Genomic DNA, 15,698 nt, shown 5'->3' on the forward strand with positions numbered 1-15,698 from the left:
TGTGTTTGCGTACAGGAAGCCTTTTGCTAGGGAACCCTTTTGCATCTCTTAAACACTGTAGGTCACATGAATGTAGGGAAGACTGGAATAAACTTCCCCCTCTAAAACAGTTTTTAAGCAACATTCTTCCCTATCTAATTTGAACTTTTCTGTCAGTTAAGATATGGCAAAGTGACTCCTGTTCCTTATTAATTAAGCACCATGCCATGAATACGTATGGGGGAATGGAGGTATAGAGCCACGTATTCTTAACTTTGTCGCTAAATGGAGGTGAGAGATTAGCTTCAGGTTCCTGCCGCTTTAACCATGCAGAAAAAGTCTCCGATACATAATAGACATGATCCTGAGAGAGCCCGGAGCCGGTCTGGGGAAGATAAGAATATTTTGCTCTTGCCAAGGATCGAACCCCTATTTTTCGGCCGTCCAACCTGTCGTCCACCGCAATACAAACTGAGCTCTCCGGTGAATTACTTCATGGCGAAAGGTCCTTTACTTGTGGACTGATTAATTAGGAAGAATTTGAATGGAAGTGGTAGTGGCCGAATAGTAATACTGTCCCAGCATTTTTCGGGAAGGACTGAGGAAAACTACGAAATCCCTCAGTCATGATAGCCGAATATCGCAACCGAGATTCGAACCAATCATGTCCAGAATGCACGTCCAGGACGTTACTGCTGCAGCAGCCTCATCGGTGAGTCCTTCTTGAGAAGCTACTAGTCGCTCAATTAGTGGAATTCCTGGCCTATTACGGAACACGCAAGTTCATTACCATGTTTACAAAATCCTCTAAATTTAAATGCATGTACTTAGTAACCGGAAGGTCTATTTTCCAGTACAGCAACTTGTAATTATAGCACGCAGGCCTATACCTTTCACAGTGGCCGCGCGGTCTAAGACATGAACGTTCTTCACCCGCTCGAACACTGGGATCGGGGGTTAGAATCCCACTCGAAACTTGGATATCTGTGTGAATTTATTCTGTGTTTGTGTTGTTGTGTGTGTACGTAGGGGTCTTGTGACGGGCTGATCCTCCGTCCAATGAGTCCTACCGGCTGTGTATAGATTAAGAAACTGAGAAAAAAAAAGCGGCCAAGGTCCAAAGGGCTGTACTGCCACAGACAGAGAGAGAGAGAAATCATGAAATGATACAATGGAAAATATCCGTATTTATTTATATATTTATGGGTTATTTATCGATGCTGCCAGTTGTTCACGTTATGTAGCGTCACGTGTTAGAGTTGAAAGGATGTGGACGGAAGTGGTCATTGTCTATGTAGGATCTGAGGCTCTCACAACGGTTATCACGAAGCACCTCCGTCTTCTGGCACATAACTTGAGTTTTAGCGGACTACAGGCTTTGTATCTCAAAAGAGAGAACTCTTCGGTCATAGTATAATTAGAGGGAGTATCCGGATATATGTGGAGGTACTGAGGAAAATTACAAAACTATCACAGTCAGGATAAGCGGTCTCCAGGCCGAGATTTGAGGCCGAGATCTCCCGATTACGAAGCAGAAATATCACCCACATAATCATCACATCCAGTTGAAGGGACTAGTAAAAGATAAAAAATAAAAGTATTTTCTAAATGAGATTCATAAGCCTGCTTTCCTCATAACACTTTCATCTGAAGAGAGTTTAGAAAATTACTTGCGCCTGTAACGTGACTGCATGTAGCTTGGTAGAAAGGTACCAATATTTTACACGAACTTGCTACATTCATATTCAAGGTAAAAAAAAAGGTAACGTTGTTACTACAGGCTGTGGAGGCTCATACGGTTGTGAGACGTCGAGGCTCTCACATTTTCTAGACAATCGGCTCACAGATGGGGGTGAGGTTGTCAGCATTACGCGCCGGCCTCCTTTACCCCCCCCCCAGGAAGATTCCTGGTACTCATTACTGTTAAAGGCTGAGTCGACTTCAGAACCATAGTGCGGCTGGATGGATTAGGTCAACTGAAAATCCAATGGCCTCATCCGGATTCGATCCCGTGACCTTCCGGCTTTTAGCATAGTTCCTCAACCAAATACGCTAGCGCGTGTCTCATATTCAGAGAAGAAGTATGTATATATATATACGAGTATATATATATATTTAGTCACTCCATATAACAGAACCTTGTATTTCAGAGTCTGTGTACCCCTTGCAGGGCTATCTGATGTTTTCCTTGTGTGTTCATTTCTGGTATCTTCCGCACGAGATACAAGATATGGAGACTATTATACTCTTTTTCATCTCGCTCAGGCCTTCCGCCCTCAGATGTCTCTCGTGGTTAGTTCGGTACCTGACGGGAGGGAACTGCATAAACCACAACAGCAAACCATATACGATCATCTGAACAAGTCTGTTTGAGAATAACAGCAAATGGTTTTGTGTCGTAAGAGAGAACATGAAATGACAGGAACATGAGGATGACTTATTACAGAATAAAGATGGAAAGAGAAAAGAATAGTCAGAAAAATGGATAAAAAGTACATAAAACTAGCTGTAAAGAAGAGGAAATGGTGAAATGAACCACGACTGCTATGAAAGCATAGGGCAGGAAGAACGAATGAGGCAGATATGACAGTGGAAGAGGAAACAAAAGAAAGCGCTCCAAATAATAATAATTTTAACCTATATTTCTGACTTTTGAGAAATAAAAATGGAATTAGATATGATAAAATATAAAAAGAAGACAAACAAGATGCCAAAAGAAAACACGTGATGCTAAATACGTATGTAGGGTAATAATAATTGTACTTCAGTACGATGAATCTGATGTAAGAACAAAGAGATCGAGACGACAAAAATGTCTTCACGGTCTTTTAATGCATATTTTGGAATCCCTTTACCCGTTTGTACATCGAAAGCTTCAGTATCTGATGGTACTGTTCGAGGTGGAAGTGAAGAACATTCCACAGGGTCGACATGGCGAGGATATAGTGCCTTACTGTTTAGTAATTTATTATCAGAATGTTGGTACAATGACTACAAAGGTCAAGAAATGAATTTTCTTTTAGTATGACTCATTAGGCCGCGCCATAGCTCAAGCGATTAGTCGCTGGTTTCCCACCGCGGCGGCCCGGGTTCGAGCCCATGTCTGGATAAGTGTGATTTGTGGTGGACAAATTGGCGCTGGGATAGGTTTTCTCCGAGTACTTCGGTTTCCCCTGCCAATCTTCATTCCACCAATTGCTCCACAATCACCCTCACCTATCATCTGGGGCTGGTACAATAGGCCAGAAGTGGCCGCAGTACAAGGGACTTAGTTCCACCCCACTAGCAATAAAGAATAATAATACCAATTAATTAACTAAGTCCAAACAGAAGTGTTTTCTTGAGAAGCTAGTTGTTGCTCAGCTATTCAATAAATTGATTTATTGTGTTTCTGGACACCCTCCCTTTAAGATTCATTTTAATATTATTCTCCCATCTACACTTAAGTAATTGAAGTAATCTTATTCCCTTGTATTATCTTACCAATATACGTATTAATCTTGTGTCCCATGAATTCTACATGCCTCGCTCGTTTCATCCTCCTTAATTTGATCGCCCTGCTAAAATTTGGTGAAGAAAACAATTTATGGATTTCCTCACTGTGTAAATTATTTCCACTTCTTCCTCCTTTACGCCCAAATATTTCCCTCAGCACCCTGTTCCAGTAGCGTAGTTGGTTGAGGCACTATGCTACAAGCCGGAAGGTTGCGGGTTCAAGTCCCGATGATGTCATTGGATTTTTTTTCAATTGACCTAATCCTTCTGGCCGCACTATGGCCCTGGGGTCGACTCAGCCTCTAACAGAAATGAGTACCAGGAATATTCTTGGGGGTAAAGGGCGCCGGCGCGTAGGGCTGACAACCTTGCCGCCATCTGTGAGCCGATTGTCTAGAAAATGTGAGAACCTGAACATCTCACATCCCTATGGGCCTTCACGGCCTGTTACAGGGATAGCTTTACTTTTTACTTTACTTTACCCTGTTCTAAAACACCTTCGGTCTATGTCCTTCCCTTGGGTTGAGGATCTGTCTCTTATTATCTGGAACAAAATCAGTGAATATATATATAGGGAAGTGTTAAACAAGGCAATGAAATATCTTGTCCAATTTATTTTATTTTTTGTCCCTTCTTCTGCACTTCGTGGTATAGGAAATCAAGTCTGTCTGAACCCCACCTCCATCTTCTTAGTTTGTTAGGTCACTAAACTTTCAGTATTATAAGGTGACAGAAGAATTGGAAAGGATTAGGAAGGAGCCTAACTGAAGTGCTGAGAGAGCCCGTGAGTCATGACACTAGTCATGACAGCAAGTGACCGCGGAGGAGCACTTCCCAAGTACGAGTGAACAAAATTGCCGTTCAATTAACCTGTTATATTTCACGTACCAATTGGGCATTCTACTCTTTTAAAAGTGGTAAGGTTACCCGAGCAGCCAAACAACCTCCCCCTCCCCCGCACCAAGCTGGAGGACAGGAATATTTATTCATCTGAGTGTGGCGTCTACCTCTTCGTGTGTCCGGCAAAGGAGACCTTACCAGTAAACACTGTAGCTTGTGGAGCCGTTACTATGCAACGATCGCAAGATAAGTAAATATACCAGAGCCCTTTCTAGGCAACGGATCGGCAACGAATGCGCGCGCAACAATAGAGGTAACGTTGGAAACGGTGTTTTCTACTCGATTATAAGGAAGACACCTGGGGCAACCAAGTCAGTTCGGTGAGGCTGTCTGAAATAAGGAGAGTTCAGCCGCCGTTCGGATAGCACTTGAGCCCGGAAGCAGAGGAATAGCCACTGTTAGAAGCCGTTACCAGGAAACGTCTAGTAAAGAAACTGCAAGCTGAAAAGACTTAGCGTATGCTGGAGTGATCTGTAAAGTGTGGAAATCAGTGGCAGTATTATAGTTATGAGTAGTTACGACCTATAAGTAGTCAATAAATCCAATTATCTAAACCTCCGTTTACAGTCACATACTACGGGACAATATGGTACCGCCGGCATTGCGTTCGAGGCTTTCAGTGCTCAGAAGTTACTCACAGTGATAAAGCGGAAATTGTTGCTCCTTTTACAAGCATGGCGATCATAGTAACATCATCATATGAATAAAAGTACATGGCTGAAGGATGATCTCCAGTGGCATGACATACATTCTAAGCTCATCCCAATTTTGCCTTAGTCAGCTATTACAAAACAAGATGTTTGGACGCCTTCCTATCAGGTAACATTTCGGAGCAAACGGATATCTCCATCTTCATCCTTGTATCCTGAAAATGCAGGCAGCATTTTCTTTCGAAACACTTGTAACTTCTTGCCATAATTACACTATGTCATATAACAGCAGGAGCCGGGATAGCGTAGTCGGTATAGCGACTGGCTACGGGCTGGATGACTGAGGGATCGGAGTTCGAGACCCGGTAATATCAAGAATTCTCTCTTCTCAAAATCGACCAGATCGGCTCTGGGGTCGACCCAACCTCCTATCCAACGGGTACCGGGGGATAAAGCGGGCGGGGCGTGAACCTGACACCTCACGTCCAAATAGTGCCGAGGTCAAGAAAATGTGGATCTATACATACACCTCCCATACGCCTTCATGGCGCAGTGCTTAATTAGTTAAGCACTTAGTACTCACTCAGACCGCCTCTGTGGTCTAGTGGTCAGCGTTCCTGACTACAGATCCGGAGGTCCGGGTTCGATTCCCGGCGCTACCAGATTTTTTTCTGAGAAGTAGTGTGTCTGGAACGGGGTCCACTCAGCCTCGTGAGGATAATCATGAAACTGTTTCAAGGAAATAGCGGCTCCGGTCTAGAAAACCGAATGAAGTTGGCACTAACTTCGCCGACAAGCGGTGGTCGCTCGGTCTGTATAGTTCGCTTGCGGACTAAAATCACGGAGTTTGTTTTTGTTTTCACTCACTCACTCACGTCATGAAGATATAATGCAGTGCAGTCCGTTGAAAGTCAACCGACGTTTCGGAGGCGTTCCTCCGAAACATCGGTTGACTTTCAACGGACTACACGTCGTTAAAACGCAGACAACAGAATTCTCCATAACCACCGCTGTGAGAACCTCAGGTCCCTGACGTCGCTTAGATTCGAACTGTGAAAAGAAAGCAACAAGAAGTTAAGCAAAGGAGTAGTGTGTATAGCAAGAAGAAATGAGAGTCTGTTATCGTGGCTTACACAGGAAAAACAAAAAGAAATTACGAAATTCGTATGAAGGCCTGTAACAAGAGTGGAACAAAGATGGATTGGGTCTGGATAAAAGGTAAAGGACGAATGAAAAGTAAGTATGTGAGAAAGAGAAGAGATAAGTGTGCGTGTGAGAGACAGAATATTGGAGAAGAAGGGCAATTTACAAGGAGAATGAGTTGCGGTGAGGGAGGGGGTAAGATGATAGCTAGATAAGGCAGGAATGCAACGTCCAGAAATGACAGAGGTTGGAGGAATAAATCCCCCTGACTTTCCTCTCTGCTTCCCGAAGCAAACGAGGCAATATCGTTTGTAACGGCGGTTCTTTATTTTAGTTTCTTCCTGACAGGATGTTCCACAAGCTATGTCATCTATCAACTAAATACTTACAGCACGTTGAAAATCTTCCTGTAACAAGAAGTGACATTTATAAGGCTTGAGATTTTCAAGAGAGACAAGGTTCATATTACGGTCTGCTGTTTTCCTCTAAAACTTGACTGGTAGCTTTCTACAAGAATATATGGCGTCAACGAGAAATTCGCCGCAAAAGATAACGTTTCTGACTTGTATTATGAAGGCGATCAGTTCGATTTTTCACCACAAAACCGAATGTTCTGATTTTTCGCGATTTTGCTCAGTTTGTCCTAGCCAATACAAGGACAGTATCTTAGAATAGGCTACGACCTCTTCCTTTCACTTACTTCAAATTCATCTCTCATTAATTGTTCCATTGTTAGACGCTATATGGTCTGAGATACTGGGAGCGTCGATAAATACGTATATTGTAGCATGTAGACCCGTTACTCGGTAACGGTCGCAAAAAGAACGGTTTCCACGGCAACGAATCTACAAGCAACAACATAGGAACTGTTCAAAATGGTGTTTTCTGTGGTCCGAGCCGTGTTACGTTTTCTACGTGGTCCGTGCCGAGATGTTATAACTCGGACGGTTTCGGCCAACTAGTTAGTTGTACGAGTGCTCAGTTCAAAGTCCGGCTGTGAAGAGAATGCTTTATGTGTGATATCTGCTGTGTGTAATTCAACGAGACTGTTGTAGTTCCTGTGTTAAAATCCGTTGTCAGGAAACAGCTACTGGAGACTGTATTAAATTAAGGACACTCGTCTTTGTTTGTCAGTGGTATGTAAAGTGTAGATAAGAGACATTACGTACTGTTTCTAAATCCGGTATTTATTGTTCACGTGACAAAGTTGGTACAGTTTACCTAGTATAGTACATTTTCGAAAATTCCAGTCAACATCAACGCACTTCGTAATTCGTGTGAGGACATGGCGTGTTGCTCGTCTGTACAGTGTACTGTGTAGTGTGCCGTGAAATAGCTCTATCTCGGAACCCGTAATAGACACATTTTCGTGCGTAGAATGACCGATCCTACGACCTCCCAGAATTTTGATCTTTCCTCCTGGGACATCTTGTATACACTGTGAGCTTTCGCTTACAGACACACAGATCGTACTCAAACGAATTCAAAACCCGAAAAAAAAGTGAAATATTAGGAGAAACTGTACTTCCACCTCCTCCTTCTTTCCTCTTGAAAGAACCTCTTCCCTCTGTGCTAAGCTACCCACTGTTCTCTTAATGCTCACCAAGGAAATAATGTACAGTCCTGCCGCCATTGTCTGGCCTGTGTCATGAATTAGATTTTAACTTAGTTCGGAAATGGATTATGATTTATAGTTAAGAAGGGCGGATTTGATTAACTGCAGAGTGAGGAAATGGAACCTTCCGGTAGGGAGGGGGGGTCATACAGCATAATGTGCACAATCTATTTTCATCCCTATTAACAATACACCCCTCACAGCACCCATACACGTAACTACGTATGTTAACTTAATAGCCATGAGCCAAGTTTCATTAGTCCAATATTCCGGACGTAATGCACAGAGTTAAGTTAGCTCAGGCGTAACACTACGGGACGTGCCTGGTATGAATCTCGGGAGGGACACCGATTATTCTGATCCAGGTAGAGTAGACTTAATTTGGAAAATAAATTCTTACTGCGATAACACGAATATTCATCGCCCAGTTCTCACTGAATATTAAACTACATACAGGGATGTATGTGCGCGCGCAACATTCACTTTCCTCTCTCCAACCTTGCATTTTGTCTTCTCTCACTTCCGTTACACACGGAATTTTCTGTCCACATCCTTCAAACAAAAACAAACAAAAAGAACTCTGTGGCTTGAGTCCGCAAGTGAACTATACCAAAAGAGCGAACGCCGCTTGTCGGCGAAGTTAGTACCAACTGTAGCGGATAGAGGGTGTCGCGAGGTCAGCGCAACGAATCCCCACGGCCGTTAATTTCGGTTTTCTAGACCGGAGCTACTATTTCCTTGAAACAGCTCCTCAATTATCCTCACGAGGCTGAGTGGACCCCGTTCCAGACCCACTACTTCTCAGAAAATCTGGTAGCGCCGGGAATCGAACCCGGGACATCTGGATCTGTAGCCATCTGGATTCATTACCGCCCAATAACTGGACGCCACATAGTCGGAGTTCGTCGTAACATAATAAATAAAAAGGCCGCGCCACAGCTCAAGCAGTTAGTTAGTTAGTTACTAGAGACGGTGGGTTTCCCCATGCACTTAGACCTGTAGTGGTCTATTGTGCTTCCCTCTATGATTTCTACCAGCCTCTATATCCTACGGGTATTGGTGCTTACCATCAGTCCCACCCAGCCACCGAGACCGGCTCTCTACTGGCTGAGAAGTATCTATAATGCTTCCCCCATCTACCGGAGGTAATAGTGACTGCTGTTGGGCGGCAAACGTCCGCAATTTTGCTCAGTGACCTCCTTTGGAGGTATGAGGTTCTTTTACGTGCCGTAAAGCTACGACACGGGACCCATGGCTTAAAGTCCCTCCCGGAGGACTTGTTCCCTGAATTTTTCCGCCCTTAAAAATTCAACGACCTCCGCCGGGTATTTGAACCCGCGTACTACGATTCATGAGGTGGGAACGTTACCTCTAGACTACGGAGACCGCTTTAGCTCAAGCGGTTAGTCGCTGGCTTCCCACCGCGGTGGCCCGAGTTCGAGCATGGTTCTGGTCATGTCGGATTTGTGGTGGACAAAGTGGTGCTGGGGAAGGTTTTCTCCGAGTACTTCGGTTTTCACTGACAAACTTCAATCCACCAATTGCTCCACAATCATCATCATTAATCATCTGGGGATGGTACAATAGGCCAGTAGTGGCCGCAGTACCGAGTGGACTCAGTCTCACTTCAGTAAGAATAATAATCTTAAAAAGAAAGAATTACGGAGGAAGTGTAGTGGGAATAAAATTTGTTTTATTTTTATCTACAACTTTTGTTAGAAACATTTTTCACTCCGATAAATATTTAGCGAGATTTGTACAGAAACGCGTGCAGCTCATCGCTTAAAATGTTAGTTACTTTTGCCCAATTTTAACGAAAATTAGAAAGTGTTTACAAGTTTTAGTAAAACTTCCCTATATAAAATTTCAGGATAATTCGTTTAGCAGTTCTCGGGCTGTTACATCCAGGCAGACGTGACGAAGTTAACAGGTACATTTTTTTTTGCAAACTTTTCGTCGCGGACGCCGCAGAAAAAGACAGCCAACTTTGCTTAAATCAATTCTACGGGACAAGAAGTTGCGATTTAAATACTTAAGTGTGCGGTTTCATATCACAAATCCATAGGAACTTTTACCGCACAAACTAAGCAGTTATAAGTAACAGAAAGTGAAGGATGCGGCGTGCGGTGNGGGGGGGGAGCGTGAGAAGAATAAATCATGCTCTGACACTCCAGTCTTCTGTAAGATCATCAAAATTCAGAAGTGAGAGTAAGTAAACTTTCTTCTGTTTTCTTGTCACGAACATTTTTCTTTCGTTGACTTTTCTTCTGTCAGAGAGTAAGTATAACGTGACCACAATCTCCACCATATTCATGATCATCATAGTCATCATGATCATCATATTGTATCATGACGCTTCTGTGAACATGCTAACGAAACGTCGATTTTCATAACAAGAAGAAATTTAAGAGAACTGACGTTATCACGATAGTGAAGATTAAGACTGTGGTCCTCTAGGTGATGACACTGTGTAGTCTGGTTGTTACGTACCAACGTTTCGGAGGTACCTGCTACCTCCATCTTCAGAGTATACGATAGAGGCAAGAGGATAAGGTTTTCTTTTTGATTAGTTGAACGCCAGCTTCTCAAGCAAGGCACTGCAAAGTGCAGTTGCTGTCACCACGAGCCCCGAACAAAACAGACCCAAACATCAAAGTTACAAACTAACGTAACTTGCATGTTAGTAGTGGCATTCCAAGCGCCAGATGGAGGTGAGTGGACAGTTTCAAGCTCTAGTTGCTCTGTCCTCGGGACAATAAAGGGCTAGTTGGACCCCAAACTCGGTCTGGACTTTTTGAGTGAGAGAAATATTTCCTGCCCTTGTTGGAAATCGAACCCTGATTTCTTGGTCTTATATTCCGTTGCCTAGCTGTTGTGCGGAATGAGCTGTTCCTGCTTCCCCTCCATATATTGTTAAGAATGAGTGGATTTATATCTCCCCATATGTTTTCATGGCGTAGTGTTTAATTAATTATATGAACACTCTATATGATACAGGAACCTGGATATCTCAGTCGGTGTAGCGACTAGTGTCAGTGCTAGACAACCAAGGAGCCGCGGTTCGATTTCTGGCAGAGACAAGAAACCTTTGTCTTTTCCATTGCGTTCATACCTCGTATCCCAGAAGTATGAGACTGGCCACTCACCTCCATCCAGTGCCGAGGTTAAAAATACGTGGAGCTGTACTTCAGCTCCCCCACATGTCATGATGTGGTGTTTAATTAAGCAGAGGAACAAACTTTATATGCTGCAGACTATACCGCGGGAGCAAGGTTCTAATATAAATGACGGAAGATGACATAAGAAGATACACACAAGAAGAGAAGGGAGTGACGGAGGGTGAAAAAGATTGTGCGACAGAAGAAGCTGGAATAATGTTACAGAATTTGTCAGCGCACTCTCCCTTTCCCCCCCCCCAATCCCTCTAACACTCGGTAAGAGGCTCATGACCTCAAAATTCTGAGATACACTTAATGTTATCCCCCTCCATTCAGCTGTCAATTAGAGTGAAGTCGATGTTCGAGACTTGGAAACCGACGTAAAAAAATAAGATTTTCTGTATATTCGGTTACCTTGCAGTTTTATAGAATATGCGTGGTGAAGGCAAATCCGACCTTATGTACATTTATGTGCTGCCCAGGAGGGAACGGTGCTTGTAAATTGTGAAGAAGGTTCAAGTTTGAAAGGCAGGATCAGTTCGAAGGAGTCGTAATCCTATTTGCTTGAGTCCTAAGGTTGTCGTTTCAGCTGCGAGATTTCCTGCATGGTGTGAAGAATGACAACCATCGAGAACAAAAGATTCAACCGTTACATATATCTCTCTACCATATTCTACATCCTTTTTGTATGGAATTCCGAAAACCGTGAAAACAAAATCCAAGTGAAAGGTTGCAATACCTGCGATTAAACTGTTATCCACTAAAATCAATCCCTGTTTTGTGATCCAGGAAACTATAACAAAATCACCGAATAAGATGGTACAAGTGTTAGGTGAGTTTTATTAAAAATATGACTGGTTAGAATCTCGGCCAAGACACCGAAATTTCTGTGGGGTTTTCTCGATCTGCTCAAGCATATTCTGAGTAGTGCCTTATTTCAGGCCACGGCCGCTTCTTTCCAAATCATTTATAATTCATTATTCATCAATCATCCAATCGTTGGATGTTATATTTCTGATGTAAGGTCCGAGGATCTTGTAGTGGTCGTTACGAGGACTTCAGAGACATAACGCCGTGTATTCATTTGAAACTCAACTCAAGCGAGTCACGCGTGCGAAATCTGATTCAGATATAGGCCAGTAGAGAAGCCCAGAAGGATGCAATAGGAACAAAATAAAGAGAAACTGATGCCTGCCCTAAGAAGGGCCCTACTTGCACCATCGTCATTCATAATCGATAAAATTGAAATTTTCGACATGAACTTACACCTTGGCTCTATGGTCCTCTAAAAACCTTGGACTTCTTCAAGACAGAACTCCATTCTTCTCTATTATTTTCCTTCCACTGCTACATGTTTAGCTCTCCTAAATCATTCTCTGTATCTATCACAAATCTTAGTTTGGACCTTCCCACTTCTATTCTACCTTCTGGCCTAGTTTCCGATATATTCTTAGCCATTCTTGTTTCCCCCACTCCAATCTTATGCCCCAATCACTCTAATGTTCTCCTTTCAGTATGCGATACCAGATCAGGAATTTGTATAGTTTCCTCAGCTCTTATTCAGTTCCTGTATCAGGTAAAAGATGTCCCTCTGCACTACTCCATTAAGGCGTATAGGGGAGCAGATGTATAGATCCACATTGTCCTGACCTCAGCAGTAGTTTGAGGTGAGTGGTCAGCTTCACTCCCTTGCCACTTTACCCCCGGGGAAAGAACCCCCGGTACCCATTGAACAGGATGCTGGATGGCCCTCTGTGGAGAAGAGAAAATTTTTGACCTTCCTGGGAATCGAACCCCGACTCCTTGGTCGCCCAGGCCCTAGCCAATCGCTATACTGACTGAGCTATCCTGGCTGGGGTGCCTTCCTCAGTCTTTTCCTTGCCAACATATTCAACATAAATTTATGCTTTCTGTTTACAGACCACGTTTCAAACATCCACATATCATAACTGGTATTACCATTGTTTTGTAAATTTTAATTTCAATATATACTACTGTCCTGATAACACCACACCACAATACAACGGACGGACAGATGTTCAAATGAACATTATGCAGTCGGGTTTAGTTCAGTCCGTCGGAGTGGAGCTGACGGCTCTGTGGCTATAGAGAGGCAATTGCGAATGTTTACTTATGCTACATCAGCGCGGTGCTGTATTATGTTTGGGCTTAGTTTGGTCGATGTTGCGCTAACAGGGAGTCAAGTAGACAGTTTTAACACTTTAGTTTGATGCAACAGTGGCTGGGGAGCTTCTCTATGTAAATCACAACACAGCAAGCAAATCAAAACGCTGACCGCCCTGCATGTAGTGATCCACAATACATTACCATGACAACAAGCAGGCTACTGGAGCTGCTGAATAGCTGATGGGCGTGCAGTCTCAAGAGGGGCCAGTCCTATCCTATCAACATTCTGTGCCATGAAGACCCATTGCCATGTAACAGCTACGTAAACAGGCGAGAGTGCAACATCCGTTGCTAAGGAACAGTTCTGTGGACACGTTGTTTCCCCGGGCAACAAGAGAACACGCAATAATGTAAGAGACGATTTCCGTGTGGTCCGTGCTGGGGCCATATAACGAATTATCAGTTGAGTCAGTTCAGAGTTGCAGGTTTGAGAAGCGAGAAGCTGGTGGCTGAGGCCAGGGAGAGTTCGGGAACCCAGATGAAGGGTAACGTCCGACGTTTCAAGCCGCTACCAAGCAACGGCTAGTGAAAACTGAAAAGACTTTGTGTGTGTGTGTGTAGTGACAATTATTTTTGGAGTGTGCAACAGAGTGAGACTGTCGAAGTCATTTGTAGTTATGATCTGTAAGTGTTCAATAAATCCGATTACCAATCCAACCCCGTCTATAGTCACACTCAATAACGTGACAATGCTCTGAAGGCTCTGAGACGTCCATCCGTTAATGTTACTTTGCCTACTTTGACGACTGTGAAATGTTACTCGAGACCAAAGTACCTTTCTCCCTGACCTTAACTAATTAAGCACTACACCATGAAGGCGTATGGGGGAATGGATGTATAGATCCATGTAGTCTTGACCTCGGTACTAGATGGGGGTGAATTGAGAGCTTCACGCTCTGACCGCTTTACGCCCGAGGGAAGAGCACCAGGGTGTGTGGGTCCTAAAACCGGACTGGACGACGTCTAGACGAGAAAAATCTTACACCTACCGGGACTCGAACTCCGCCCCCTAGGCCGTCTTTCCTGTAGCCAGTCACTATACCGATTGCGCTATCCCGGCTCCTGTTACGGGATATCTTATGAAAAAAAAATACTTTTGGGACAACAGATGAATTTTTGGGAAGTGATGCCATGTAGTCTGGTAGATAATTATCAATGTTTCGGAGTAACCAGCTGCCGCCTTCTTCACGGTAGAAGTGCTTCTTCCTTTCAACGTTTAAAGCCAAATTTTGTATACACTGCCATATGTGTAGTACGGTAAAAACCAGTGTTTCGAAGGACCCGCTGCTTCCATCTTTTTGGTAGAAAACTGAACGTCACGGCCTTCGTAGTCGGGTTGTAAGGGTTGAAGTCTTTGCCCACAGACCGGCTATGTGCTTCTCCTCGGTTCTTACAGACAAGTTCTGGGGCATTATATTATACCGTGATTACTTTCTTCCACATTCTTGACCAGCATAGCTTATCCTTCGGTATAAGGAGGTAGCAGGTTCCTCTGAAACATTGGTGACGATCTAACAGACTATACGGCGTCACGTCCCAGAAGACAGTAATGTTCACACCAGCCGGTTCTTTGTTTCAACAGGACCCAGGAGCTCACGTATTGCAGTACTCATAAAGGATTAATCCGCGGTTCGGTTTGTATATTTTATAATGATGTACCACTTGAGTGCCTTGAAGCGTGAGGACACATGGCTCCCACCAGACCAAGCGCACACGAAAAGTAGTAAATTTTGTACAGTTTCAATGTATAGGGCGATTCATTACTCAGGATCCGAAAATCAATAATTATAAATCACGTAATAATTTAACGATAAAAACGAATCTTAGCCTCTGTGGTCTAATGTTCAGAGTTCCTGGCTACAGATCCAGAGGTCCGGATTCGATTCCCGGCGCTACCAGATTTTCTGAGGAGTAGTGGGTCTGGAACGGGGTCCACTCAGCCTCGTGAGGATAATTGCGGAGCTATTTCAGGGAAATAGGGGCTCCGGTCTAGAAAACCGAAATTAACGTCCGTGGGGATTCGTTGCGCTGATCACGTGACACCCTCTATCCGCAAAAGTTGGCACTAACTTCGCCGACAAGCGGCGGTCGCTATATTTCGATTGCGGACTACAGGCCACGGAATTTGTTTTTTTGTTTTTATATACTTCGGTAGATGTGGAGTTAACTTTGTTGCAGAAGACACTAATAATTGGTTCCCCATCGTCCGGAGACAAAGGCCGACACTTTGCTCCATGTTCGAGAACGCTGCATCCAGCGTGACAGGGGAGGATCACAGACTGAAGGAAATGGCACGAACCAGGCAGGCAGGCACCCGGTAAGTGTTGCAGAATTTCGTTTTCGTCGGTAAATAAAACAAACTCCGTTGTCTGTAGTCCGCAAGCGAACTATACCGACCGAGCGACCGCCGCTTGTCAGTGGACTTAGCGACAGCTTTTGCGGATAGATGGCGTTATGTGGTCAGCGCAACTGATCCCCACGACCGTTACTTTCGGTTTTCTAGACCTGAGACGCTATTTCCTTGAGATAGCTCCGCAATCATCCTCACGAGGCGGAGTGGACCCCGTTCCG

This window comes from Cryptotermes secundus, unplaced genomic scaffold, assembly GCF_002891405.2.
Source record: "Cryptotermes secundus unplaced genomic scaffold, Csec_1.0 scaffold66, whole genome shotgun sequence".
Taxonomy (NCBI): domain Eukaryota; kingdom Metazoa; phylum Arthropoda; class Insecta; order Blattodea; family Kalotermitidae; genus Cryptotermes; species Cryptotermes secundus.